The sequence below is a fragment of the Leuresthes tenuis genome, unplaced genomic scaffold (genome assembly GCF_036924035.1).
Source record: "Leuresthes tenuis unplaced genomic scaffold, fLeuTen1.0.hap1 SCAF_11, whole genome shotgun sequence".
Taxonomy (NCBI): Eukaryota; Metazoa; Chordata; class Actinopteri; order Atheriniformes; family Atherinopsidae; genus Leuresthes; species Leuresthes tenuis.
In genome coordinates this window covers 12250854-12278804 of record NW_027325365.1, presented here as the reverse complement: position 1 = coordinate 12278804, position 27951 = coordinate 12250854, and the positions used below count along the sequence as shown (strand labels likewise).

The following is a 27951-nucleotide window of genomic DNA, read 5'->3' as shown; positions in this document are numbered from 1 at the left end:
GATCACCTCAATTGACTGAGCTAAGAGATGTATATATATCATATATTAAAACGTTATTTTTAATTTAATGTACCACACTCTTTAATACAGTTACACTTTACAGTAATTGGTCAGGGCTATCATATTAGCTGATTACAATAATTTCAGTCTACTTATTGTGTTATTTTGCACTTATTCAAATTTCTATGTCCATAATTGCATACGTGTGTGAACAAGCGCATGCATGTATGCTGTGTAAGTGTATCTCAGTGGGCCACAGTGGCAGAACGAAGCTGTTGGTCGGCAGAGCAGTGACAATAAAAGGTGGCAGGCCAGTCAAAACATGTCCTGTTCTTCCAGGCTGGGCCAAAGTGCTGCTGAAGAGGGTCTTTTGAGGCACCCTTTAATGTGGTAAAGTGATCTCCACCACAAATGAGACACTCCAAGAGGCCATCCTTTACAACCAGGGCAAAGAAAACTCTCAGTGCTTGCACTCAGCTTTGTCAGCCTCTGTCTAACCCATTTTGCTTGGATTATGTCGATAACATGGGGGCAATTTAAATATTTGTCCATAGATCAAAAGATCATTTGTTTTTGTACCCATTCCTAACTTGACTGAATCTTCCTACTTTGAGTGAATCTTTCTCAGCAGCTGATTTTCTGAATACAGCGGAATCACTTCTAGGCTTAATGACAACATAAATCTACTGCCACTTTAGTATCTTAATAGCTAATGTATTTCCTCTGTGTTATCTATTATCTGTGGTGTGGATGTGGCAGTGACTTTGTGACTGAGCCAGTTTACCACGGTAACACCCGTTGGCACCATAGAAAGCTTCTGACTTTGCGGAGATGCACTCTGAATTAAATAGAGGCCTAGGTTGAGAAAAAGGAAAACAGTGCCCAGAACACGACAGCAGAGCCCAGTTGGCCTCCTGACAATCTGGCTGACAATACCAGAAAACTTAGCACTCACTTTTTTACAAGGGCTGCCTTAAATTGCTTCTCTCTTTCTCTCTCCACAGCACTCACAAAGAGTGAGTGGCAAATTGAAACTGAACTTTATTTGAGGCCATAGCCAGACTTAGTCCATAGTATTGTTCCCCTGATCCAAATAAATAATCGCCATCAAAGGAAACTGTCTGAAACACAGATCTGACCATTCTGGCTAACTCTCCGTAAAGCTTCCAAAGTGGAATAGAACTTTGGGCTCAGCTTAAATGAAAAGGGGATTTCTTTTCTTCTTTGCACCCCATTCTAACTCTTCCTCTTTTCTCTCTTTACTTCTTCTTGTCTGTTGAAACATGTGGTCAGCTGTTATGCTTCCATGTGGTCAGATGATCAAAGCTGGGGAGCAGCAGTAATTGTCCCCCGCTGAAGCTCTGCCCCGGCTGGGATCAGGATCCCAGCAGGTGGGGGGGACAGCCATGAGAACGGAGGGAGAGGGTGGAGGAACGCAAGAGGCCCTGCCTGGCAGAAATAAAGACTTCCTAAGGGCTACTCTCTGACAACAGAGCCCCAAAAGGAGAGTGAAAAATGAAGCCTCCACACATTCGAAGGGGTTTTCACTCAGAGAAAAGGGGCCACGATTGGGGTGAACATTAGTGAGAGAGGGCAAGATGGAAAGCATAAGAGAATGGGATTATAATATTTGTTCAGAGCGGAGAGGAACAATTGTGCGCCCCCTTTCAAAATGTTTTAGAGTTGAGCCTGTGTCGAATGCAAGTTCTTTTTCTTTTTTTTTTATGTTTCATAAAATATGGATGCTGTTTATTTCACCTGCTGACCCTGCCTTCTCTGCTCAAACACCTTCTAACCTATCACTGGCACAAAAAGAAGAAAAACTACAGAAATACATTTGGCAGGCTTTCTTGTAAAACACACAAAAACATGAGCCACTGACATGGTGGTAAACATAAAAAAGTCCACTCGTTCTTCTCACAAGCATGCCAACAAACACATCATTACCATACACAAACAAAATCATAGACACTGAGGTGGGGAAAGACTATGCATACCTTGGCCAGTCAGTGTTTACCTGAAGACCAGAGGGAGCTGTGAATGCTCACAAGTCGGGATACTTTGCATGTATGCGAGAGCTCGCAAAACACTTCTCACTGCTGTCCGTCATTTTGATTGCCCAGCATGACTCCTCAGCCCCAAAACTCCCAACACCCCCATCTCATAACACCCCCCCCCCTCCCCAACTCCTCAGCCAGATGGCTTTTTTTTTTTTTCCAACTGTCTGCAGGCTCTTGCACCTCTGCTCTACCACACTAAATCCCTGAGATGGCTGGGTGGAGCGGAGGGTTTGGAGCTCTGCGTGGACAAATGGTTCGGAGGTAGCAGAGCAAATAAAACGGATTAAGAAGAGTCTTTTCACAGATACTTCAAAACTATTTTGGCGCTGAGCCATGGATCCCCCACCGCCACCACCACCCACCCTTCGGTAGGAGGAAAGATCAGACACTCACAAAGAAATGTCCAAAACACACAGGCCTTGTCTTTGGCCAATCCAAGATGTAAAAACTGAACATGTGCTTAGATATGCAGCAATCCAGCAATAACTATATTTGAAGCTATAACTGTGATGCTAGACATTTTCATTTTCATACTCTCTGCACTCTCGAGGCCTTGAAAGAAAAGAATTAATACAAATATCAATGTATCAATCTAACAGTCAACTTGAAGAATATTACAGTGTCTACTACTGCATATAGTAGTAGGATGATCATGCCATAAGGTAACACCAGACGTCCCTCAGCACATTAGCGCCCTTCATTGTTGCATCATGGAAATAACCGTGACATTTTTCACACTAACGAGATGTGAGAAGAGACATAAAGCCAGTGCTCATTTCTTCAATGCAAAATGACTCACTCACCCCCACATGTATAGGGACTGTCATTTTCATAACAGCTCTCTGTTCGAGCTGACTGACACTGATTGAGTGCTTTAAATATTCTCACAGAAGTTTAAACTGTTTTCCTTCCTGACTATATTAAAACAGCATAGTTAGTTTAAAATACACGTGAAAGCATTGGAAATGGGAAGTGCAATACAGCTCCAGTCAGAGCACAGTGCATCAATAGAAGGTGATACGAAGGAAATCCAAATGTCACCTCTTGGCTCTATCCAGCCAAAGGTTAGATTCTTGACTCCCTGCCGTCTCCTGTCATTAGGTTGCTTAGCAACAGGCTACAGGCTATAATTAGCTTAGCAAAATTAAGATTTCCATTTTGTTAACACAAAAACACTTATCTGAAAAGTGTCACATGTTCACTGAAAGAAATTCCAAAGGCATGCATTGAAATATGAGTGATGAATTTTCTTTTTTTCTTCTTCTTCTTTCAAGACTTGGCATGCTATGGCTGTCATCACTGAGTGAGATGTACAAGTGCAGCTGTTACAGCACGCTTAATGAAAAATCATAAGCTGTGGCATGATATCACCCTGTGAGCATCTGTCAAGTGTTATTCTCATATGTTTGTAGCAAGCTAATTTTCAAAGCTGTAAATGTCCTTCTTCATTCTGTCTACATCCCTACAAAAAAATAAAATTTCACGGATCATTAACTATCTATTTCCTCCAATACTATTTCCATGCATCCACCCACATCATCATAAAGTCACAAAGTGGTTTTACTGAATAATTTTCACCTTAGTTTCAATCATTTTAGCTTCAAACCCCCTCCCAAGCATCTATCAGCTGAGCCACTAAATTCTACTTTGTGATTTGTGCAAAGCTAGTATAACAACATGTCATCTGTCCATCCATCACTTTAACCACGATCTAGCGGTTCATTCCACAACCACCACCCATCATGGAATCAGACATCTAGTTATGTCTTAAATTAGAGGGCAGAGACACCAGCTACTGCTGACGTGTTACCATGCAGCGACGACAAGGTCGCCACGATCACATAATTAGCAGGGGTGACAAAAGACCCAGCGGGATCCAGCCCAGCATCCCCCAACCCTGAGTGAACATCAGCCACCACGAGCAGGAGCCAGTCTGATGCTGCTAACCTTTACGTATGTATTGATACGCATACATACAATTAATACCAGTGTTTTTCTGTTGGAGCCACAGGAAAATGCTCCTTTCAGCTAATATTCAATACATTTACATTCATACCATATTGAAAAGTGAAAAAAAAATCTTAGGTCTACCCCATGTTTGACAACAGACCTCGTGCCTCAGACTGAGGAAAACGTACCAAATCATTTCTATGGCACTTTTCAAATTTGGTCATTAGTTTTATCAAATATGATTGAGAGAAAAGTACCTGCAGCCTGGAGCATACATAAGGGAAAGATATTAGATTAAGAAATAAGTTCTAACAACATTAACAAGTCCTGTTTTGTGCTTCAAGCCACTGCTGACTTTTTAAATCATAAAAAAAAAAACATCAATGTGTCGACAAAAAAAGTATGATAGCGGCAGCATAATAAGGTATATTAGCAGATGAAGTCTTTGTATTTATGATAGAATTCCAAGATATTATAAAGGAAAGTTTACCTGTCACCCTTTTTTTTGGGCATGTTTTAAGTCACTCAAATCCACCGAGAAACAATTAGAACCGAAGTAAACCTGACTAAGCTATCTCTAACACAAATTATGTATCTTACCTTAAAAATGGGTAAGCTGTATTGTGTTTAATGTCATACATTTACCAGAAAGTGTCAGTACTTAAAGAAAGAAAAATCTTCTTTATGACAGAAAATGTAAGATCAATGTTTCCATAGCTACAACTAATTGTTTCCAGTTAATGGATAAATTAGACAGATTAGCGCTTTGATAAATTGAACAACCTTCTGGTTCATGAAACTGTAGGGAAAAAAATTGCTGTACATTGCAGAAACAAATGTGATTTGACGATTTGTCTCAACTGTGCTCCTAATCCAAATAATTCCATGTCCACTATGTTTACATGATGTCTGTTTGTTAGTCTGACTAAATTCTGACTTTTAAAATACATGAAACTCAATAACACATCAAGATCATATCTCAGTCGAATTAATCAAATCCTGTAAAATTAATGTAAAATGTCTCTCAATAGCATAGCTAAAGTAAGCTGAGAGCTGCCCTGGACCTATATGGAGTAAATGTTTTTTTCAATAAAAAAATTCTTCTGTCCATCCATTTCTTTTTCTTTTTTTTTTGATGACTACTAATGACTTGTCAGTTAGCAAACACAATCAGACCACAGCCTGATGTCTTGGCAAGTCTAAATTTGATAACAAGAGTGCAAAAAAACCTATGCTTTGTTGGTATGTTCAGACACTCTGTAAATTCTTGTTGGCTCATAAAACCTGTAGACACAACATGGGAACTTCAACATAGTGTCAGTCAAAAGCTGACAAAAGGGGCATAATTGAGGAAAATGTTTTTTGAGCTAAAAGTTTAGTTGAACTGGACCGTTGGGCCCAAGAACATGTTTGTCTGAAAAATATAAAACTGTGGATTACCAAGAGACTTTGTGGATGAGTTTCCTCCCCTTTTTTTTATAATTTCTGGAGTTGATCGTTGTCTGTGACTCTGGTCACAGTATTGTGAAGTCATAGCAATCAAGCAAATCAGAAGCATCTCAGCCTTCCAATGGAATCTTGAATGTGCACTTACTTATACACAACACCTGTGAATGAAGTGACATTTTTATAGAAAACAGCTAATTGGCCAAACTGACAAAGGCACCCTGCTAATGCTATACAGTTCCTGCCACAGGCTTTGAAACAGAAAATGAAGAAAAAGAAGCCAATACCAACAGAGAATAACTACAATGGACAGCATGCATCTCATTTATACAAAAAAAAAACTTTATTAAACTGAAAGGGGGGAATATTACAATCTATTATAGTTGGATATCCTTGAATCAATAAATAAATTCCCTCCCCAAACTTGTATACAGGAACAAGGACAATAGTCCTATAAACTGGACCAGCCTAGCTGTAACTGTAGCATGACTTCATAGTGCATGAAAATGTACTGAATGGCACAACAGAGTGAAGTAAGATGGTTTGTTTGGGATTTTTGATTAAGAAACAGAAATTGAAAGAGAAATAGAAATAGAAATATTAATTTTTTATTCATTTTTAAGTATTACTGAATTCAATTTCAACATGTTCACGGTTTTTCAGAGAATCCGTCATCTAAACCTAAAGACAACAACATCATAGGTTTTGCTGGTCACAGATCATGATCAGGGCATCCTTACTAAAAGTGATGGGAATGAACAGAATGAAAACAAAATTAATAAATAAGTGAACAATAGAGATCCTTTAATACAGGTCTGTGAAGTGAAAACAGCTTCAAACGAAATCCCTTGTGGTTTCATTGCAATATGGGCATAGACATGCATTCTGCACAGATACATTTTTGTCTGTCCTTTTGTAAAAGTACTTGTAATGTAATGTAACGTACAATCCCTTGTTGCTGCAGAACAATAACTGCTGTCTAAATCCATGTGCAACAAAGAACAGTCATCATCCTGTTCGTGCTTTATGCGTTCCCTGTTAAGTGAATGCTTTTGAGTTGAGGACCCTGGAAGCAGAGGAGATATTGTCTGAGAGAGATGTCTGTGAGGACAGCAGCATTGTTAATTAGACCATTTTCCCTGGATGAGCCTCCACCTCGGCTTTGATATGTAGAAGAGTACAGTAATAGTTTGTAAAGGGATTGCAGAGGGATACATGTGCACAAATACACATACGAGCACTACACATAAACTGCTATGGCAATAATGGGATTTAGAGACAGACAAAGAAAACAACTCTCATGAGCTTTGCAGAGGCTTTGTCTGTGAGAGTGTGGATGCCTGAGATAGTTTGTGAAATCATATGCAGTTCTTGTATTGAGCATCTTGTTCTTTTAGTGATCACTGGATTCCTTCCCTTCACATCCCTCCATCTATTCAGAAAGAACTGTTCATTTTTAGGACATTCAAACCACAATAACAACAGCAATCACAATGAATATGTCATCAAGCAGGAGTGGGGAAGATTTAAGAGTGGTAGCTGCCTATTTCCAGGGAAAACAGATTGTTGATGACTGTCATTTCACCTGTTTCCTGTCAGCGTTTTCTGTTCTCCTATTCCAAGATAAGAAGGTAGGAGTATGGACAGTGAACACACGAATTAGCTAATTAATACATATACTGAATACATAAAATAATGTATTGCACTTCATAGTGGCTATAGAGAATGTGTCGGTGTCAGTTTGTTTACACACTATATTGTATTCTGTAGCTCTGATGTTGTCTTTTGTATTCACAGACCCAGAATTCTAACTTCAGGATCATGTTTCCAGCCTTTGATATCATATCACAGTCCATTTCTATTTTCATAACCAACTGCACAGAAAATAACACGTGTAATGAGTTTCAAGATTAAAACATTCATGACTCATAAAACTTGCCGCATATGACTATGAAACACACTGCTGAGAGATCAGATTTCCATTTTTAGTACAATACAGGCTTGTTATTTAGCAGATTTTGCATTCAGTTACGCAATTCAATCACTCTTGGTAAGGTATCTGCATCTCTTTCTTCTTCTTCACTCTCATTTTCGTTTTCTCATCTCTTCCCTTTGATTTGGTCTGCTTTAGTGAAACTAAACAAAAATGGACAAGGGAAAACTGGCAATAAGCAGAGTGGTGTGAAAATGGTGCCTTTGCCCCAGCATGCAACAAGGCATGATGTCCCCTCACATTTTCTATAGAATCTGAACTGTCCCTTAATTACAATGCAGTTGACCTTATGAGAGACAAACAGTGCAACAGCTGGCACCACAGCTTGCAAAAGCAGCCTTCTACAGCTGCTCTCATCCGACAGATAAATACAGTCATCAAAATAAACATCCCTCTGAGACCAACAAACTTTATGTCTCAGTTCATTGCATCTGCATGGTGCCATTTAAATTCTAAGTTTGTTTATCTTCTAGGTGCTCCTCCTCTGTGTCACCATCACACACCAGGCAGGTACTGCAAGTTTACACTTCACTAATGGTTCCCTTTTGGTACCCATTAATTACCCAGTCATTACCTTCACATTCTGCAGTCACACGTCACCTTGTGTTTACACAAACTGGCCAGTGAAAGGGCATGGGGGGTGAATTGGAAAATAAGAAACAAAAAAATAAAATACATGAATTCAATCAATCAATAAAATTTATTGAAACATTAGCCTCTGATAAATAAGAGAAATGTGCAGAATCATTGTTATTGTAAATTTTCATTCAATAAGTTTCTAATCAAAGATGCAAATTTATCCCATACAAAGGTCCATTGGAATTACATTGTAAGGCTCACACTTCTCTTGTCATGTCTAACTATGAAGCCACAGCCATGTCTATTGGCTAGAAGTGAGAAAATCTCCAAAACAACATCTCAGCAGCTGTTATTGACTTATCATATACTCTTTGCTTGATTAAACAGAAATATATAAAGAGCAAGTTATGGCTTTATTATCAAGCAGTCGATGTAGAGTCCTAAGACCCTGTAAAACAAGACTGAATGCAAGAGAATCTGAGGCTAATTTTTTAGATGTTGTTAAAAACAAAAGGTGCATCAGGTACATTTCGGTTACTTGATTTGAAGCAAGTAAACTAAAAGTTTTCTTGCACATAAGAGTCAGGTGAAGATTTTCTTGACATGCAAGTCATAGCAAGAGATTTTCTGTTGGAAATGTAGTGTGACAACATAAATACGAATATTTTGTATTGGCACTTTGGATAAGTGCACATAAGGAAGGCCATGATGCAAGACAAGCCATGCTGTGGAAATCACGCCGCTTTGATACCCATTGTAACATCGACAATTGATATTGATATTACTGAAAAAACAGAAAGCAACCTACAGGTCAGTAGAAAACAGTATGAAGTAAGAATTCTTATCTGCACACAACCTCACTCTACCAAAACACTTTTGGAAAGCGCTCTCAGGACGATTGAGTGCTATATTCAGTCATTGTCAAGAGTTACTCCTGGGTAACTAGCTAAAGATAGCAAAAAGATAACTAAACACTACACATGCTGTCAAAACAGAACATGTCCTTAAAATTTAAAGACTGCAGTACATATGTCAAAACAAGTTTTGGGATAGACGACTCTGTGCTTGACTGTATGAAACAAGAGTCACAAAATTGAAACAAGATGTCAAAATCAAAACAAAGTTTGCAGGTTTGGGCATATAGAGGTTTTAAGGAAGTTGTGATTACTTTTACTGGACAAATTCATTATTGAGAATTAACATGGAAACATCTGCCATTTAATTTTCTCATGTGATCATTCATATGAGAAAATGAAAAGTTTTTTTTCTCAAAAGCCACCTCTCTTATCTGCAAAAAAAAAAGTTTAAACCAACTAAATATACCTCTAAAGAGCGTAAAACCTTTTTTGCAAAATATAAAGTTTTTGAAAATGTTGAATTTTTATTCAACGTGGTCTAACTTGAGAATTCAAAATGTGAACAAAACACATTGATAGAAACATGCAAAACGATCTCTGACACCGTTTTGGGTATTTTTCTATTTAAAGCAATATCGTTTATAAGTTGAAATCAAGGATGTCCAAAAATGAATTCCAAATTTTGTTCCTTGACTCACAATCAAACTTCCCATCAGGCAGGTAACTCAAGTTGTATCCAGGTTTCCTGAAGGATTAGATACTCGTAACTTGTGCGGAATGTTAAGACCAAGTCAAAGTACAGCTGCTCCTGTGGAGAAGTAATAAGACAAAGGCAGGGAATGGGGGTATAAAACACCTCTGTCTGTTGACTCTACACGTGTGTTTAGCATTTAATTAGCTGTAATCCAATTCAGGGGTTGCGGCTTCCTGTGAAGAGAGGCGCAAAGGGTCGACTTAAACAGCTCATACGACTGTTAAACACTACAGATTTAACCTATAGGAGAAAAAAAAAACGTGACCTCACTGACAGGCTGAGCATAAATCCACTCCTATGGTGTGACTTTACCTCTGAGAGCTGCCTCATGTTTGTGCTGCTTTGCCATTGTCAGATCTGAAAACGAGTTCTAGTTGGTTATTAAAGCAGAAAATAAGAAAAGAAATACAGAGAGGGTGGGGGACTGAACGGATAAAAGAATAAAAGAGAGCAGACATACAAGATCAGTGGAAAGACAATTTTGGTTGTAAAGAAAACTATCTAATCTTATCTCACTTTTATCATATCTTGCCCGGGGGTGTCATTAAGGTAAGTTTTCTGAAAAATGTCATTTTCAAGGGAGATCAAAAAAACCTGGCAAGCGTGCGCTACTAACTGGAGGTCCACCACACACACCAAGTGTGTTAGCAGGCTATTATGATAGCTATATATTTTTCTCATCAAAGCCTCTGTTTCTCAGCCACCCATGAGCCAAAGGTGTCAGCTTGTAAAGGCTTTTTCTCCAAAGCTCATCCAATCAGACTCAAATCATCATCCAAGCTTGCTATCATGCAGATGAATGAAATTCAGTATATACATGATTTAGAACAATTGGTCTGAGGGGTACAACAGTTGGTTGATGCAGAAGGCATGTTTTTTTTTTTTAGGAATAAATAAAGCTAAGTGGTCAAAAAAGACTGATTGGATCATGGAAAACCATGGCAACAGCCTTCTTAGTAAACAGTTTATGGAAACCCGGCGTTTGGGTAAAGACAGCCTTGCTCTAATCAGTGCATACCAACACCTCCACTGCCCAAACCTCAATGAATTTCTCAGGAACAGATGTGTCAGACCCTTCTCTGTGCTGCTGCATCATCTGAGCCAGGCAGGACTGTATTGCTCCAATGTGGATATTCCAGGAGAATATCAACATACATCATTTTGTAACTGGATGCATGTCTGTGAAGTATATTCTAAATTATTCATGAATTCAACCATAACTAAAAACTGTTATCCTTTGCAATGTATTCTGAAACAAATAGGCCGACTCAACACTCTACATTCGACTTAAGAGTTTTTATAGTCTTTGTAGATGACACCTCTGGACAAGAAGGTCAAATTGTCAAAGAGCTGAACTGCAAGCTCTGGTGCACTTGCTGAACTTTAACTCCACAAAAAAAGTCCAATAAGCACGCATATGCAGATGTGTAGAGATGTGCACTCACTCACACAGGCCCTCCTTTCTGAGAGTCTTTTTGCCTCTCCTTCCTTACAGTTTGTGCTTCCCCAAGTGCAACATAATGCATAATTCACCCCTATCATTCATCAAAATAATCACCCTCTGGGGTGATGTAGCACATCTGAGGTCAAGAGGAGTCATCTTTCAGCAACTGTGCTCCAATGTGGGCTGTTGCCAAGTTATGGCACTGGCGGGAGAGGTAGTCGTAGTGATGGTGGATGGGAAAAGGGGGAGGGAGATGAGGGGCTGCCAGTGCAGATGCCCGCAGACAGACCGCCTTGCCTGAGAGCTGCTGGAGCCTTAGACAGATCTCTCCATCACCCCCTCCAATTCTCCCTCCCCTCCCATTGCCATCTGTGAAGCACACTCACACACATAGAATTACGGCACCCACTAACTGAGAAGAAGAGGGACACTTAGCCACGTTAGCAGCCTCACTAAGACCACTGTGCCGGGTAACTGCTGACATGCTTTAAAAAGACTAAAAAGAGAGTGAGAGTTTGTAAAGACGGAGGAGGCGGGAGAGTGAGAGAGGTAAGCAGAGCTGCTGAGCCAGATGGCTGGTATAAGCTAAGCTAAGCGCTGAAGAAGATTGAGACACCAGCCAGGTGAATTCTGCTCACAGTTTTTTTGACAGGTGGGCAGAGGAGAGCCGTCTGGGGTTGACAGAGCTGCCATGCTCTCAATAAGCAGCTACTATGTAGCATGTGCAGCCGTGCTGATGGTGCAACTGTTTTTGTGTGTGAATATGCATGCGTGTCTGTTGTTCTGTTTCTGCATGTCCATATGGGCAGTGTGTGCGAGTGCACATTTTATTTGTTTTCTAATGCATGTGTGTCTCGTGTATTGTAATCCTCATTGTCCGACACTTGCATCAATTACAGTGGTGTTGACAAGTGTAATAATAGAGTTAAGACCGCTAATAGGCAACACTGTCACAGAGATGAGTAAGCAACTGTTCATCAGTATTCTTTATGTCTTCTTTCTTCCCTCCTCTGTGTGTTATTCTTACTTTTCCCTCTTGACTTTTCCATTTTCCCCTATTTTTAACTCTATAATCTAATGGCAAGTTAAAAAGGTCAAGCAAAAAGAGGAACTTTTCAGAGCTATCGCTACATTTTCGCAACAATTTTACTCATAACTTTGGTAAGAATGAAGGCAAAGTTCTAATTCAAAGTCACACATGCAAAATGTGAAGGGGAACTAATTCACACTGATGTTAAAAAGCAGGCCTGTGCTCATGTGTAGGTTCATGAGCATGATGTCATTGTCAATGATTTTTTCTTGTACTGTAGAGCAGCGCTTCATCGCAGCTTTACCATCTGTCTCTTTGAGCCCTTCCCTTCCAAAATACCAGCTTTACTCAAAATGGGCAGTTTATTGGTCAAAAATGTTGATGCCCTTTTTTTAACTTAATTAATGCCACTGTAACTATGGAGTGATAATATACTATCACTCCATGGTCTAAATAACATAAATCTAAACAAATTGAAAATGCTTTTTAAAATGTGTATTTATTTCATGAAACTTGATTGGATGCTGTTGTGGATCCGTAAATTGTTGGAATGTTCATTTGCAGGAAATTTAGTTACTTCGCGAAGATAATTGATTTGTTCCCTGCTTTTTAAATAACAAACTCTTTCATCTTTGGGCTTGACATAATGTATCAAGAGTTTCCTAATTGAAGTTTTGAGTCACTGCTATCAAGGCTTTTGGATTTTGTCAAGTCATGTCTACATCCAACAAATTTGTGACTCAAGTCTGCCTCGTGTCCATATCATGTGACTTGAGTGCACATTTCTAGTAGCAGCATTACCGGGCCAGTGCATGGTGTTTGCACACCACTAAAATGCCGCTCAGATCCAGCAGCAATAGCATGATTTACACCCACCTCAATCATATCGCTCACACAAACACATCAGTGTTTTATCAATAGCCAAGCATCTATGCAATTCTTAATGGTGATTATAGTCACTAATACAACTAAATAATTTTTTATTAAAGACTGTTTATTAACCTGCAAAATATTGCTGTTGGACTTTTCTCTTTGGGTCATTCATCTTGTCAACAATTAACTGAAATAAAATAATAGAAAAATGAAAATCTCAGAAGCTCTAAAATATCACCATTGTGTTATGGTTACACTTCCTCTTCCTTTATTCAGGAAACATGCTCCTCCCTTCCCCATCATCAGCACTTCTAACCAGCTCATGCACCAGGAGAAGGAAAATAAGCAGACTAACTGATATAGATAAAAAGCAGAAGAAAAACCTGAACAGTAAACAAAGCATCAAGAAGCCGTGGTTTCTAATGGCGAACACCTCTCTTAACTGTTGGAATCAAAGGAGTAATTCGTTGCAACTACTAGACCAGAAATTAGGGACAAAAAATAAATGACAATAAAATATAAACAAGCCTGCCTTATCCTAAGTTTGTGACATTTAAGAAGATTTATTTCAAGCAGATTACAACATGACAAAAAAAAATCCACCCATCAGTGCATCTCAACTCATGTGATCATATGATGAAGTTTGAAAATGATTGCTTGGATAGACTTGAACTTGATGAGGTCACAAACGGCGATGAATTATGTAGAAACTGCCAACCGTTATCATAAGGAATATTCAATTAAATCCTGCATATGATCATTTGAAAACGGACATAAGATAAATCTTAACCATGTACTTGTGGGTAGCTTCTGCATCGATCTGGGATGCAAGTCAAATCTGCCGTTAATAATTAATGATTAGTCTGGAAGAGGCAAATGCATTTTGTGATCACTGAGACAGTGCAGATTTGTTCATAGAGGATGAAAGTGCTCTTGCACAGATGAGATGGGTAGACACACAAACTCCCTTGTAAATGCACACACACATTTATGTGCACACAGTTGCATTGGCTCTAATCTGTAATGCATCCAATATGCGGAGCTATTGGCCGGCACACTGGGAGGCAAAGCTGCATGGCACACAGAAACCTGCACGCTAGTCTACATCCAGCTATCCAATCAGCATCTTGTCTGGCTCGAATGCCAGTGGGCCAATCAAACATCCCAGATGCAGCCCACTTCCCAACCCCCAACACACATATCCACAGTATACACACCAATCCAGCTGTGATTCTTGGACATAATCCAAGTTGCCTGTCTGGTGTGTGCTGCAAGATTGCATCTATGTGTGCATATGTGTCAAAGAGACATTTGTCTATCATTAAAAGGGTAGAGAATTATATCAAAGACCATAGCTCCCCTCATACAAAACAAAGATGATGAACACTAATAGAGTGCTGATCACTGGAAAAGAGAGGGACACAACAACAGACAAACACGAGAGAATAAGAGAGTGAGAGGAAACGTGACTAAGATCTATAGACAAGCAGGCAGTCATTCACACACAACCAGATCAGCCAGAGAGATAAAGGAAGAGGATTACTCTCTGCACTGAAAGACTTAGAAGTATCCTGAGTCCCTTTGACTCTCTGCCACTTCAACAAAGTCACCCTGGACAATGGAACTATCTGTTAGCATGGAGATTAAAAAAACACACGGTTGTGACAGAAACTGTCGTAATATGGAGGGTTTCTTTTAAAACACTGCTAAACAAGGATAAAGTTTATGGAAAAGCCACAGGGATGTGGGGTAAGCACGGTTTGAGCTTAGTGATGTTGGGCTGTTTACAGTTTTCTTAAAGTGGATGAGACTCACTGGTGATACGGCTTAAAACCGCAGGTGTCAGTCAACTCGAGCCAAACCAGCATCTGTCAGAATTAAGCACAAAACTTAAGGAACTTATTTTGTTTTACAGTTTTCAACCCTTGCAATCTGTTACACATGGGACAAAGACACAATAAAGACTGAAACAGCAAGAAATGCAGGCATTCAATCAGGTTGGATACAAACAAATACACAGTTTGGTCAAAAACAAAGCCACCGCCTGGACTTAACTAAGCAATTAGGTAAGAGATAAACATTGAAAAAAATTATGCAGTAAATAATACATTTCAACTGGCAACAAGTTATTTAACCCTAACTAACACCTTAAATGACCACATCCTGTGGTCACTGAAAAGATGCTACTCTGTTTCAGAAGGGCCAGAGCAATGCCTTACATCAACCAAACAAAACAAGCACAAAGATTGCTGCAACTACTGAAACTGGACTAAGAATTCTCCAACAAATTACCAAAACCTGGAAGGATAGCGTTGAATCATCTGTGAGGAGGAAATATTGTCAGAATAAAATCTGGAATGATCTGGAGCGCCCTTTGGAATCTGGAAGTGGTTACAGAGCACTGAACGATTTGGTGAAATCAAGTCTTAGTTATGATTAGTTTGATAACCTACACTTACTTTTCACTTCTGTACCTGTTCTACTCTGTTATTCAAACAGATTTAGCACAGATTTAGCAATAGGCCAAGGTTTCTTAATCTATTGGCCAAGGTTTCTTAATCTACTAGCCAAGGTTTCTTAATCTACTGAAGCTTGAATGCTGTTCCTCACTTGTAAGTTACTTTGGATGAAAGCCTCTGCTAAAAGACAAAGTAAATGTAAGTGGCAGCTTGTGTTTCCTGTTGTTTTTTTTTAGAGCTATTCCTATTAGGGACCTTCCATAACATACGACAAAGGTTATGTAATATTCTCTCTTGCCGGCTTCTCTTCAGAGTGAGACACACATCATCCACAATAGCCAGTTTTCATATAATGTATTTGGTATTATTGTATCCAAACACATAACTAGTGTGGGGTGAAAAAAATTGTGTTGTGTAATTTGTTTATAAAGATTGACTAAATTTGCATCTTTAACAAGTCTGCTTTTCTTACCTATGCTCTCTGCTACACTCAGCTTTAGACCCAGACAGTGCCAAACCAAAGTCAGCCATTTCAAACTCCTTTAATGGATTTCTTTCCAGAGGAATGTACCACTACTTTTGAGAAAATTTAAGATATTTATTTTTTTTGGTACTCTCGTCTGACTATGTAAGCTCTACATTAACTTCTGAATAGAGATATCATGCGCTAAATGGTAAGTGAAACAATATTCCCTGAATAATTAGTGCCCTTACTTAAAGGTAAACAGTCAAACAAAAGGTGCATTTGACTCAGTGACCCTGTGCAGTGAATGACATTGTGCATGATGGTCTTGAAGTATTCCATGCTGGAGAAAAACCTTTTCTCATTTTCATTGATGCCATAGAATGTCATCACCTAACATGACATTAAAACCTCACAGTGCCCCATTCAGGCAAAGTTAGGTGCTATAGTCGCATCAGTTGGGAAGCACTTTTGTAAAGATACAGCTAGGTCCTGATTGGTTTAAGGCTTCAATGTCACATACGACATATAATTTGTTTTCAGTTTCAGATCTCTAATCCTTATCTATTCCAAAAGAAAATGCGTTTTAGAAGATCTCTCCTTCAAGGAGCTCATTCTTTGTACATTTGAGGACAAAACACTATGATTTTCATTCCCAGCAGGAAAGCTTTAAAAACTATTTAGTTCAAGAAACATTACCCTTGTGGGTCGAAATCATAAAGCTTTTACTTTCTTTATTTCCATTTTCTTTATAATTAGATTTGATAGCATCCTCAACTTTATAGTTATCAATAAAACAGCTAGAAATAAAAAAAGAAGGTGTTGCTCTGAAGTATTCTGAAGTATTCCTGTGAAAGGCAATTGTTGGGAATTTAGTTATGCTAGTAAAGTTTGTGAAGCCTGAATGCAGTGTTTATGCCTCATCCAGCAAAGTATTCAGTTACGGGCAGCTCATGTGTACCATTAGGTCAGCTGCAACCAGCCAAAGTTAACACATCTAAAGTCTTTATTCTCGTTACCTGCCACAAAATTTGCTACATATCAGATTTGATGGTTTACAATCACAACCACAAATGTTTGACTTTCTATATGTACGAGATGCGCACTGAAATTGCATGAATGTGTATCTTTTTGCTTTGTATCAACAATACCAAGAGACAACATTATCTTTCTGAGACCACTATTGCCTTGAGACACAAACAATTCTGAAATGGAAACTATGGGTTGACATTTGGCACTAGAAAACAGCAAATATATGACCAGCTATTTAGGAAAAGTTTGAGAAAGACAAGAAAAGCTAGGGAGCAAGCTTTTGCTGTGTTAGCAGTTATCACTGGCAGTGCTGTATTTGCGCTGCAGGTTCATTAAGACAACGCTCAGCATGTGCGTAATGAACAGGTATAATAGCCAGTCTAGGACCCCATGCTGAAATGACACAAATCAAATTTGAAAATTGAAATTGATGATTGGATTTCTGTGTTTCCACAGTTCTGAGTCACATCAGTGTGGAATATGCAAGCCTAACTGTAAACTTGAAACCCTAACCCTGTCAAAATTTGATAAATAACTATTTTAAGCTTATTCTGTAAAGTTGGAGGACCAATAAAGTCACAACAATTAAGGCTTAGAAATATGCACCCTGCTGCGGGAAGCTGAAAACGGTTTTCGCAAATGTGAATTTATATCATAAAAATATTTATATTCACCATGGGTGATCCTTTCTGAAAAAAGAGACCAGCTAAAATAATCTATAAGTTAAAGGTTGGGATCCTTTCCCAGTCCCCCCTGTGAGGTAGCAGTAAGAGCTTGTGTGCTTGTTGACAGTGATGCTTCTTTCTGATGACCTCAAATAGCTTATTGATTTCTGTAAGAGCAGGAATGAACAGACTGCAGTTTTTCCCCCTGCCCAGCTTCTTTTGTGTTTTTTCTCTTCCAAGCCATTGGAATTATTAGGCCCAGGTTTATTGTGGTATAAATAATTGTTTACTCAATCTGGCTTCAGCTGAAAATAATAACAAAAACATACACAAACACATAAAAGTCCTTGCTTTGGTCTGTGCCACCTCTGTGTTATCATCCAAGAGAGGCCATGAAGAAACTTATCCAGAAGGGTCAAAAGCGTAATGGGTTATAATCTCCTTGTAGACAACCTTTCTACCCCACAACATTGCTACTACTAACAAAGACCTTGGCCTCAGCCCTCAGCTGCCGCTTCGCCTCCCTGGTTTCCACTTGCAGACCTCCAACCTTCAACTGGTCCATTGTTATACTGCGTATCGACTTGTTAAATGAATTCAAACTTCACATGTCAATTTAATGAGAGTTGCCCTGGTGATTAGCAGATCCCACTAATTGTTGCTCCCTCCTCCACTTTCCTCCCATTTTTCCTCCTTCCCCTCCTCCTCTTGCTCTCCTGCCATTTTCCACATGGAGGAGCAGGGAATGGGGCTTTGTGTTGTTGGGCCTCATGCTCATATCAAAGATGGCTCCTCAGCCTCTTCCCCTAGCCATGCTCCTCCTCTTAGACTCTTAGATCCTGTCTCTGAACTCTGGGGAATAAGAAATAGATTGAGTAAATCCACATGTGCTTGTTTGGAAAGGCACACAGCGATCACACAAAGTGAGAAGAAGTGCAGCATAGGTTGAGTGGATGTGCATTTCATCCCATTTGGGGCTGATGACCAACACATGGAGCAGGATGCTTACAAACAATTCCGTGCTCACCTTGTGGACATAAACAGAGTAGCACACTCGTTCTGACAAACACACTCCAACATGTGCACCCTTGCAGATAATTACCCTGACAGCCTCTTGAGACCAGAATGCTCATGTGGGCCCCCTAACTGCTTCAGACAAGGGCGATGGCACACCCAAGACCTTCTTCCTTTGTCAATCTCCGAAGCCATGTGTTTATTTTGCTTGACTTAATGAACTCAATTTGTTGTTGCCTGAGCATTTAGGTGTTGTTGGAATCTAGTCACTAAAATGACTAGAATTGTTCGATTTTCTGTGTTTTGTAATTAAGCCAAACATCACAGATATCAAGCTTCACGAAAGTGAGTATAACAGAAAAGTTGAGTGGACTTGCATTGTTGATTCTAATTTCCCTTGAAAACAACACTTTGTACAATACAGTATATGTATGGATATATATTGATCGATATGGATATATATAAATAATTGTAGGACCGTAATATCCTCATGAAATTACTGCATATTCTGTCAGTCACCTTTTTCATTTCCAACCTGAGTAGTTGCTGCAGGTGTTTGAAGGATTCATTGAAGTAAAAACTTGGATATTTCCCACAGGCACATAAATACACCCACACACATATGCCCTGCTCTGATCACTTTGACAAGTGTGTCATGCTGGCTCTGTCTGAGAACTCTACAGTCTCGGGATTTTGAAGCTCCTGAAAACAAGCTAACATAAAAACTCTCCTTGAGTTTTAAGCAGGGCTCTAATCATCCCTCCTCACAATTAAGCATAGTGGACAGCAACTCCAAACACTTGGTGACATATTAAAGCTGCGTGAATGGACCTGCTCCCCCCAACCACAACCACAACCACTCTAAATTACCTAATGTTCAACACTAACCAACCATCACACAGACCTACATTCATAGGCCAAGCTACAATGGAAAACACTGCAACCCAGACGGTTTCGTTTGCACTTTATCAGAGCCTACAAAACAGCAACGCCTCATTGAGCCACAATTTGCTGCTTGTTTCCTACAAGAACCAAACAAAGAACGGGGCGGCCTGGTCTTCCTTTTTGTGCCAAAGCAGCGGACCAAAGAGCACATACACACACACACACACGCACACAAACACATAGCAAGAGTAGGGGACATTACAGACAGAGGGAGAAAAAAGTGAGAACAGAAGAGCAAGACACTCAAGAACACGTCTGTCACATCCTTCAAAGCACAATATGAGTAAGCTGTACAGCCACTTCAAGAAAAAACATTGTATTCAAACACCTGCAGCACAAATAAATCTTTAATTCCATCCATGTTAGTGAAAAATGATGTGGGGAAAGAAGAAAAATGTTTTTAGCTGATATAGAGAACTTCTCAAACTGTAATGTCTTACATAAAGCGTACTTTAGAGGCCAGAACAAAGATGTGTCCTCATGATCAGGTCACAGACATGGCGGGGTTTGAAACACGCTTGGGAAGAAAATTCTTCTGTTGGGTTATTTACCCTCCTTTTCCCTCCCTCTCCTTCCCCCATCCCTCACTCTGTCTCTCCTACCCTTCCTCTCTGGTTTTACTACCACGATAATTCCTGAGTGAGTAATTGAGTGTGTTTTGTGTGCGTGAGCCAGTTGAGGCCGAAGTCCTGTTTGTGCATTTGTGTAGTCATGCGAAAGCGTGTGTGAATGAGTGTGTTGCTCATGGATGAGTGCTGCAGCGGTTAGTGTGCTGAGGGAGACAGGAGTCTGCAAAGCAAGAGGGGCTTACTTAGAGTCAGGCTGTCGAGCAGACAAAAAGCCACAGTTAGAGAGTTTGGCTGTGTTTGCCCCAGTACACACAGCACAGGCAAATAAAAAGAAACCCTGCAACAGCTGCAATTATCATAGGAATGAGGGTGATGCAAATGACACAATAATATGTGAAGGATGAAGGCAACACAATAAAAAAACAGTTTAAATAAACAAAGACAAAGAGCTGCTTTACAATCCATACATGTGACCAAATGCATTGGCATTCAAACAGAGATCAAAACGCTCTCTCAAGTTCAATACTTCTCAAAGAATTTTTCTTATCAGACTAGAATGAAGTGCACCCTGCCACCCCATTCCCATTCAGCCACCTCCAATATTACAGTGCAATCTGAAACAGAGAAGAACAGCCCCTCTGACAGAGTAAATTATATTGCCATGACAACCTGGAGAGGTACAACTCCTGACAAGAACGTGCAGATGATGTGCTGATTGTAGAGTGCAAAAGCTTGAGTTGGTTGAGGTGGTCCCTCCATTTTCCACATTACCCCACCGTAACTGTGTCATATGGTCTTGGTACACGATGGGCGTGTTGTTTAGTCTGCTTGCATGTGGATGAATAAATTATGAGAGATTTTGGACCTTTGGGACAGGACAAAGATGGCAGCCAAGCCCACTCCAGTTCCTCTGTCCTGCCGATATGGTGAAAAGGGTCTGAGATGAGCACTAATTGGAAGTGGCGCTACAATCTGATGACACTGCAGGGATACTTTGGTTTGTCACAACGTGTAAAGGTCCTCACATTTCAAGGGTGGCTGCTCTCACTGAGGAGTTAATCAATGCACAGCTTAACATAGACTACTCAGGACAAGGCACAGTTGCTGATCCCGGGGTGACTGAGGTTAAATTCAGCAAGACATCTCAAGAAGATACTAAAGTCTTCTCCTGACTTTGAAGTGATTTCAACACAGGGAATGTACCTTCAGTAATACACCACACAACAAACTATTGACATAGCATGTCAAAACTGTCATCTGTTGCAGACAGAGCAGAGGGCAAGTGTACGATTTTAGTGTCTTACCTCAGCCATAACTTGACTGTATGTAGTGTCCTTTTCAGCAGCCATGATAGAGAGCCTGTAAAAGTGAGGAAAAAGCTGCATAAGCTCAGATAATTCAAATCAAACATGGTCAGAAAATAGTGATCCATGCGCAATCGATTTCCACGGTGACTTCACTCCCTACAGCATATGATAATATTTCTTCACTATTTTCTTCACAATCATAAAGGGATTTAAGGTCAATTGAAATATGAAAAATGAAAAGACTTGTACATTCACATCTAAATGCCTTCCTAGAGCAAAAAGCATGAAATTAAATAGACCTTTCATATCTAAACCCACACTCCTCTCACCATTTTTTCACTTACTTTTTCTCACACACATGAACATTAGCAACCACTCTTTACAGTACCCTACACTTACTTGTAGAGTTGTAATTTACACTTATGTACTAAAAACAGCTTGACACAAACAAACAAAGGAATCCCAAATGCAGAATTAATCACTGTATGCTAGTGTTTGGACTAATTTATAGAGGCTTTCTCATTTTCTCACACAATTATTAAGAGCTTGTGAAACTTTTTTTGATGCACAAACTGAACATTTTGAACTTCAGCTAAAGGGGAAATCTGAAAGTTACCCTCAGATAACACTCATATATGAAACTTTCTGTTGCATGTGTGCTCAAAGACTCCCGTTGGTGTTTTTGTAAGTAAAATTAAGATCTTTCTAAGCCAATTTACTTTGCAAACACACCATGCAGACCTTGTTTACTGTGTTGGGGGTCTGCAAGAATGGAGAGGGTGTCTCCTAGACTGTGACACATACATAAGCACACACAGTACTAAACCCTGCACTAACTGACTTTTGTCACCCACACTCATCCCCACGCCCACCACCCCTGGAGAGAGCGCCCACCTCCTGACCTGCTCCTACAGGGGGGGTCAAAGGAAATTTAACACGAGGGTCCCACATTCCTTCAAGGTGATAATTGCTGTAGCTGCTGGCAGGGGGCCATCAGGCACAGGGTAAACAAGCAATGACTCTGTGCACCCCTCTTTCCCACCCAGCTAAACTGTATGCATGACTGTGACCTGCGTAAATTATGCGATCAAGCCAAGCCTGACAACATGTCATCAGTCACAGTGCAGTGAGCCTGTTTGGCGTTTGAGTACCCAGGTGTTTCGGTTAACTGTAACTAAACCATCAGCAAGACAAGCCACTTCACACATCCTGTCAGCGGCAAGTCTGAAACTATAAGGCTAGCTGAATTAAGTGGACTGTTAGCCAAGAGCTAAGCTAAGCAGAGGAAGCTCTCAGAACGGCAGCTCAACAACAAATCTCTTCAGCTTAATCACACCTCTCCATCTCCTTTCCAGCTCTGAACACCTGGGAGCAGGTAATGAGAGGGGATGGAATAGCAGAAACAGCAAGGTCTATTTTGCTCTGCCCCACCCACATCAAATTGTCCACATGCAGATGTTTTATTCAGTAACACAGAGGCATGCTGCTTGAAAACTGTTGCAACATCATTTGAATGACAAAATGACGCTGCTTGAATCTAGAAATCAAGGAAATCTGAAACGTTGGTGACATTATTTTCCATAAGCTGTCAACACATCTCATTTAAAAAAAAAACAATACAACAATGGACTGATCCTTACAAATATTGTCTGGGTAGACATATTTGTGATTACTGTTAAAAATGTATGTCTTAGGAAAATAACTTGTGGGAGTATAAGAAGAATCCCTTTCATGGATTTTGTCAACAAAACAAAAGCATCCTTAAAATTCTGACTATGCAGGGCAGTGTGTGCTTTTGTATGAAAAAATCACATATACACTATTGTCATGTGTAAAAAGCATCTTTTTGTCAGTGCAAAATCTCTTGGACATGGGAAAAATAGGGATAAAAATTAGGAAATTGGCTAAGATGGAAGCATAATTCTGCTACAAAACATTCTGCTGCTGGTGAATGAGCTACGCCGGAAAAAATTGCAGTATGGAGAATTTATTATGATACTGTCAAGTGCAGATAATAGAGATGCTTAGAGGGTGGTTCCAAAGAAAAGCAATGCCAGATGTACTCGTGTTGTTTGTTTGTACCACTGACAGAAAAGAATAAAAGCAGGACATTGTGACTTCAGATCAATTATTCTAAAGCATATGATGCACTAAAACCACCCTGTTTCTCATTAGACAGCAGTAGTACTGTAAAAGCAGTAATTCACACAAGAGGCATGTTTGTGTCAGCACTGAGATAATCTATGATGTATGTTTCCTACAGCACTTTTGACTTACAAGATATACGAAAAATATTTTTTCAATCTTACGTTTTCAAGTCATTTCTTAAGTGACCGATTTTTGCTTTCATCTCTCACTCAGGTCCAAAATGTGACTTTTGGTAAACACGGGCCCTGCTCTCTGCCCACATGTGGTCCCCGTAGCCACACACTAAGGCTTGGGGAGGTTATAAAAGCCGGAGAGGTGATTAAAAAGCAGAAATAATGGCCTCCACAAAGCTAGGAATGCGTTTAACTGCTACAGCGGCTCCAGAATTGTTCAAAAATCGGACTGCCATTAATATCAGGAATTATTCTGACTTCACTTTGGCTGGACACATTACAGAGAGTTTAAGATTATTTTCAAAGGAACTGGCCCTGGGAAACATGAGAAGCATGGGCAGGATGTGCTGTAGGTTTATGATTTATGTCAGAGGACAACCGAGGAGGATTTAGGTTAAGCATATCTAGAGCTCTGTTGACCTACCCACCAGTTGTGCATTGTTGGAGTTTAGTGAATCCCTCTAAATCCAAGATTAAAAAAGTCAAATATACAAACACATTCACCTCTCCTCTCTTTCTCACATACACTAAAATAGGGATAGATTAAAAGAGTAACCACTGACTGCTGTCTGCCTGCTGAGTATGCCCAAACCCGGGCCCCATCACTTTCCTAATTACTAGAGCTTCATGGCTTTTTAGGGCTCTGTGCTTTATCAGGGATTTCACATTTTGCAGCCTGCCACTTGACATGGTTCACCCAGCTCCCAGCAATCAAGTAGCAGAGGGCAACAGTGGCATTGGCTGGCTGAGACTTCAGGCAGCACCTTGATTTGAGAATTGCACATCATAGCCACTGGCCCTGCTAAGCTTCAGTAATTACAGGCCACACATCCCATCGTGCCTCCAACTCTTTGCCCTACATCATACACTGACTTGGCATAATAGGTGGAGGAGTAGGGGGTGCACGCAGAGAGACGGAGATGGTCACGGGTGGATTCTGAGGACATGTATTTATACCTCAAAAGGCATTCAGTGTGCCACAGTCTTCAAGACAGAAGTGATAACATGAACTTGTTGCATATGGAACATCCTATTATGTTTTTATGCAAGTCTGCATGCTTGCATGAATGGGTACTTGCACCTACAGTGCAGCTTTTGTGTGTGTGCCTAATTGAGAGGTAAGCAAAAAAGTTGCCTTTAAAGTTACCAATAAATATCCTGCCAGTAATGTTAAACACCTGCCCGTAAAGCTCAGAGGAATGCTAAATGAAACCAAGTTGCAGAGCCTGTCTCCTGTCTGGGGTCTAAAGTCAAGACAGCAGGATTTGTAATGGCTGTAACCAGGATTATGGAGTTCAAGCAGAACTGCCAGGAAGCAAGAAAAACCATGACATGGTCAGCACCGCTGCTTTTCCTCCCTCTAACGGCAAGTACAATAAGTTGTGTGTCCCATTCATGGTACAGTTATTTTTCTGATTATTCCTAGTTTTGGTGCAGAGCAGCACCTTGGCATCAAAAACGAAATGCCAAAACATTTCATGTCAGGACGATTTTTTTTCTTTTTTATCACTGCCATCACAGCTGAATGATCAAAGCTTCTCCAGGAATATTGTATAATACTAGTGGACACATGGGTGTTTATCCTAAAAGTGTTCCCAATTTCTTTGTGCAAGTGTGAGCCAGATTAAATAAAACAGATGATTACTTCAACTCAAAACATCCCTCTGTGATCTTCCCACCCCTGCGTCACACTCACACACACACACACACGCTGCCTGTATGCACATAAAGATTTATGTAATACTGCACTTACTGATACACTGTCAGTGCAGGAAGAGGATTTGGCTGTCTTTTGGAGGCTGAAGAGGTGAAAGACAGCGCCTGACCCCAGAAGCCAGAGATGCTGTCATTTAGCCTCAGCTCTGGTTTCCATTCCCTAAAGTCATGACGCCTTCTTCATGCTGCACCTGTCGAGCGCCAAAAGACCCCCTGCCAAGACCCTTTCACCACTAAGGATATATGGCCCTTCTTCTGGGTCCAGTCTGACTAATTACCACTGGCCTCAAACTGTCCACAAATGCCACAACAGGACAGGGCGTTTAGCTGCTGTTGCCACCCTGAAGTCTTCCTCAGCAGTTGTTCCTCTTTCTTATGCCTTAGGGCCAGAACAGGCTGACCACGCACAGACATTTACCTCCCGAAACACAGGCTTTCTCATTCAACCTAGAGATTAAGAACTGCTGTCTACACGCAACCATTAATAATGAAGCTATCACTCCAGACAGGCAGGCAACAGCAGCATGAGTTATACACACCAGTAATCCCACAGGCTGCTGGGATGCACGTGCCAAATGTATACAGTTATAGCACTACTGTACAGCTCATGCATTATTTCGCAATGGGGAGGGTCAATTACAGTCAGTCTAAGATCTTTAGTCTCACAAATAGTTTTAGAGATATTCAAATTAGCTTTCCTGCTATCCTATAATGGGTTAATTCACATATGTTAAAAGCCAAAGTGCCAAAAAGTGCTATGCGGCCCCATGCAGCCAAATTTGCCCTTGGAAACCACTTTTAGTTGTCGTGTACCACTTTCCTTTTAAACAGGAGACGGCCGTGACACGCAGTAAAAGCATGTTTGCACTGTAAGACATCAACATGTACTTAAAAGTGCTCACATTACAGTTCAACAGTTACATTTAACATCTGCACTATTAGCTGGCACTAGCAATTATATCAATTTAACATAAAGATATTGCTAGGTTTATCTCTGCATTTCAAATAACTATTACCATGAGACTAGCTGTGTCTTCCAAATCTCATGTCAGCCTGACAGCAGGTGCACATCTGTCTTTGACAGGCTGCATTTATGTGACGTTTATGAAGGCTTTAAAGTTTGCTACTTTTTAGTGAAATGCGATGTAAATTTTTGGTCTGTTTGTTTGGGCATTAACAGCAAAGCCATTCCTTTATTTGCCGAGCAGTTGGATATTTATATTTCAAGTCCATTCATGCTATTTAATCCAAAAAAATCTAAATATGCAGAGCGACATAAAAAAAATTAATACACAATGTAATTCTGCATATATATATATATATATATACATACACATACATGTGTGTGTGGCACAATTTCCTCTTCTTCGGTTATAGAACACGCTCTGTGACGCTGCATCAACACAACCAGTACCTAACGTGAGGGTGGATAATAACAGACACCACGTGACTGCAGCGGTCTCAGTCTGAACGCTCAGCAGACTCTGTCAGAGCCTCCCCAGCGAGGACAACACACACACACACACACAATCGCTAAGTGGATAAAAATAGATATCATTCATGTGTTGAGGAGGCGCTTACACAGCTTAATGATAAACCTCTAACTTGTTAGACTTAACATGAGCTGCCTTTTCAACTGTTGTTATTGGTATATATCAATCTGTAAACAGTCCATCCAGTTTATTGTATGAAAATTGCTGACTAAACCCACATTCAGTCTTCTTCTCTGTCATGCACTTGCCATTCAAAACAGATGTGTATTCCGCTCTGTCGCACCCACACATCTCAACTCCTGTTTTTTTTGTTTTTTTTAGAGCGACACCGACTAAATTCCTCAATTCCCACAGCGAGTCTTGATCGCCTCTGCTACGCGCTGCGTCACCGGATCAGACAGGGGCAAAGTATGGCACCATATCTGAACTTGCATGAATGAAAGTGACGGCACCGAGGCACACAGTCAGTAGGCGACTCACTCAGCCTCGCGTGCGTCTGTCTGTCTCGCCTGCGTGGCGCTCTCCTGCATCCATCAGAGAGCATCACTTTGTAGAGCCGGTGCGAGACATCCTCCCTCAGAAATACCGGTCCTGGACATCCTAGACAGCTCGTCCTGCGACATATTTTTAGTTTGGACCCGTTGATGTCACTTCCTGCTTGGGTAAGCCTGTACAAATAAGCCCTGAGATGTGGAGGGGTGTTCGGAGAGCCATAACTGAGAATTTTCGAGCCAAGTTCACAAGGTCACAGAAAAGCGCAATATCCAAACGCAAATAAGGAGCACATTACTTTTTAAAATGCCAGCTTTCACGCCATCTGGATCTTTCTAACTGTGCTCTATACTTTTACATAACCACTCACATCCACATCTTCCTGCTCCCCCCATGATGCGCCGGCGAGCTTCATTTCCTGGTACGCTGTACGCATTTACGGCTACGATTATGCAATGAAGACAGTGTTATTATACTAAACCATTTTAA

The 27951-nt window shown here is 40.3% G+C and overlaps 1 long non-coding RNA gene across 3 annotated transcripts in view; it reads right to left on the bottom strand.

Annotated features, from left to right (window-relative positions):
• The window catches only part of LOC140317920 (uncharacterized), an 88093-nt gene extending 60441 nt beyond the window's left edge, over window positions 1-27652 (bottom strand). For all 3 annotated transcript variants that reach the window (XR_011917804.1, XR_011917805.1, XR_011917806.1), the window contains exons 1-2: window positions 27451-27652; window positions 21438-21492 (exon numbers count right to left, since the gene is read on the bottom strand). This is a non-coding gene — a long non-coding RNA (uncharacterized lncRNA). The remainder of the gene's footprint in view (window positions 1-21437; window positions 21493-27450) is intronic.
• Between the last annotated feature and the right edge of the window lie 299 nt (window positions 27653-27951).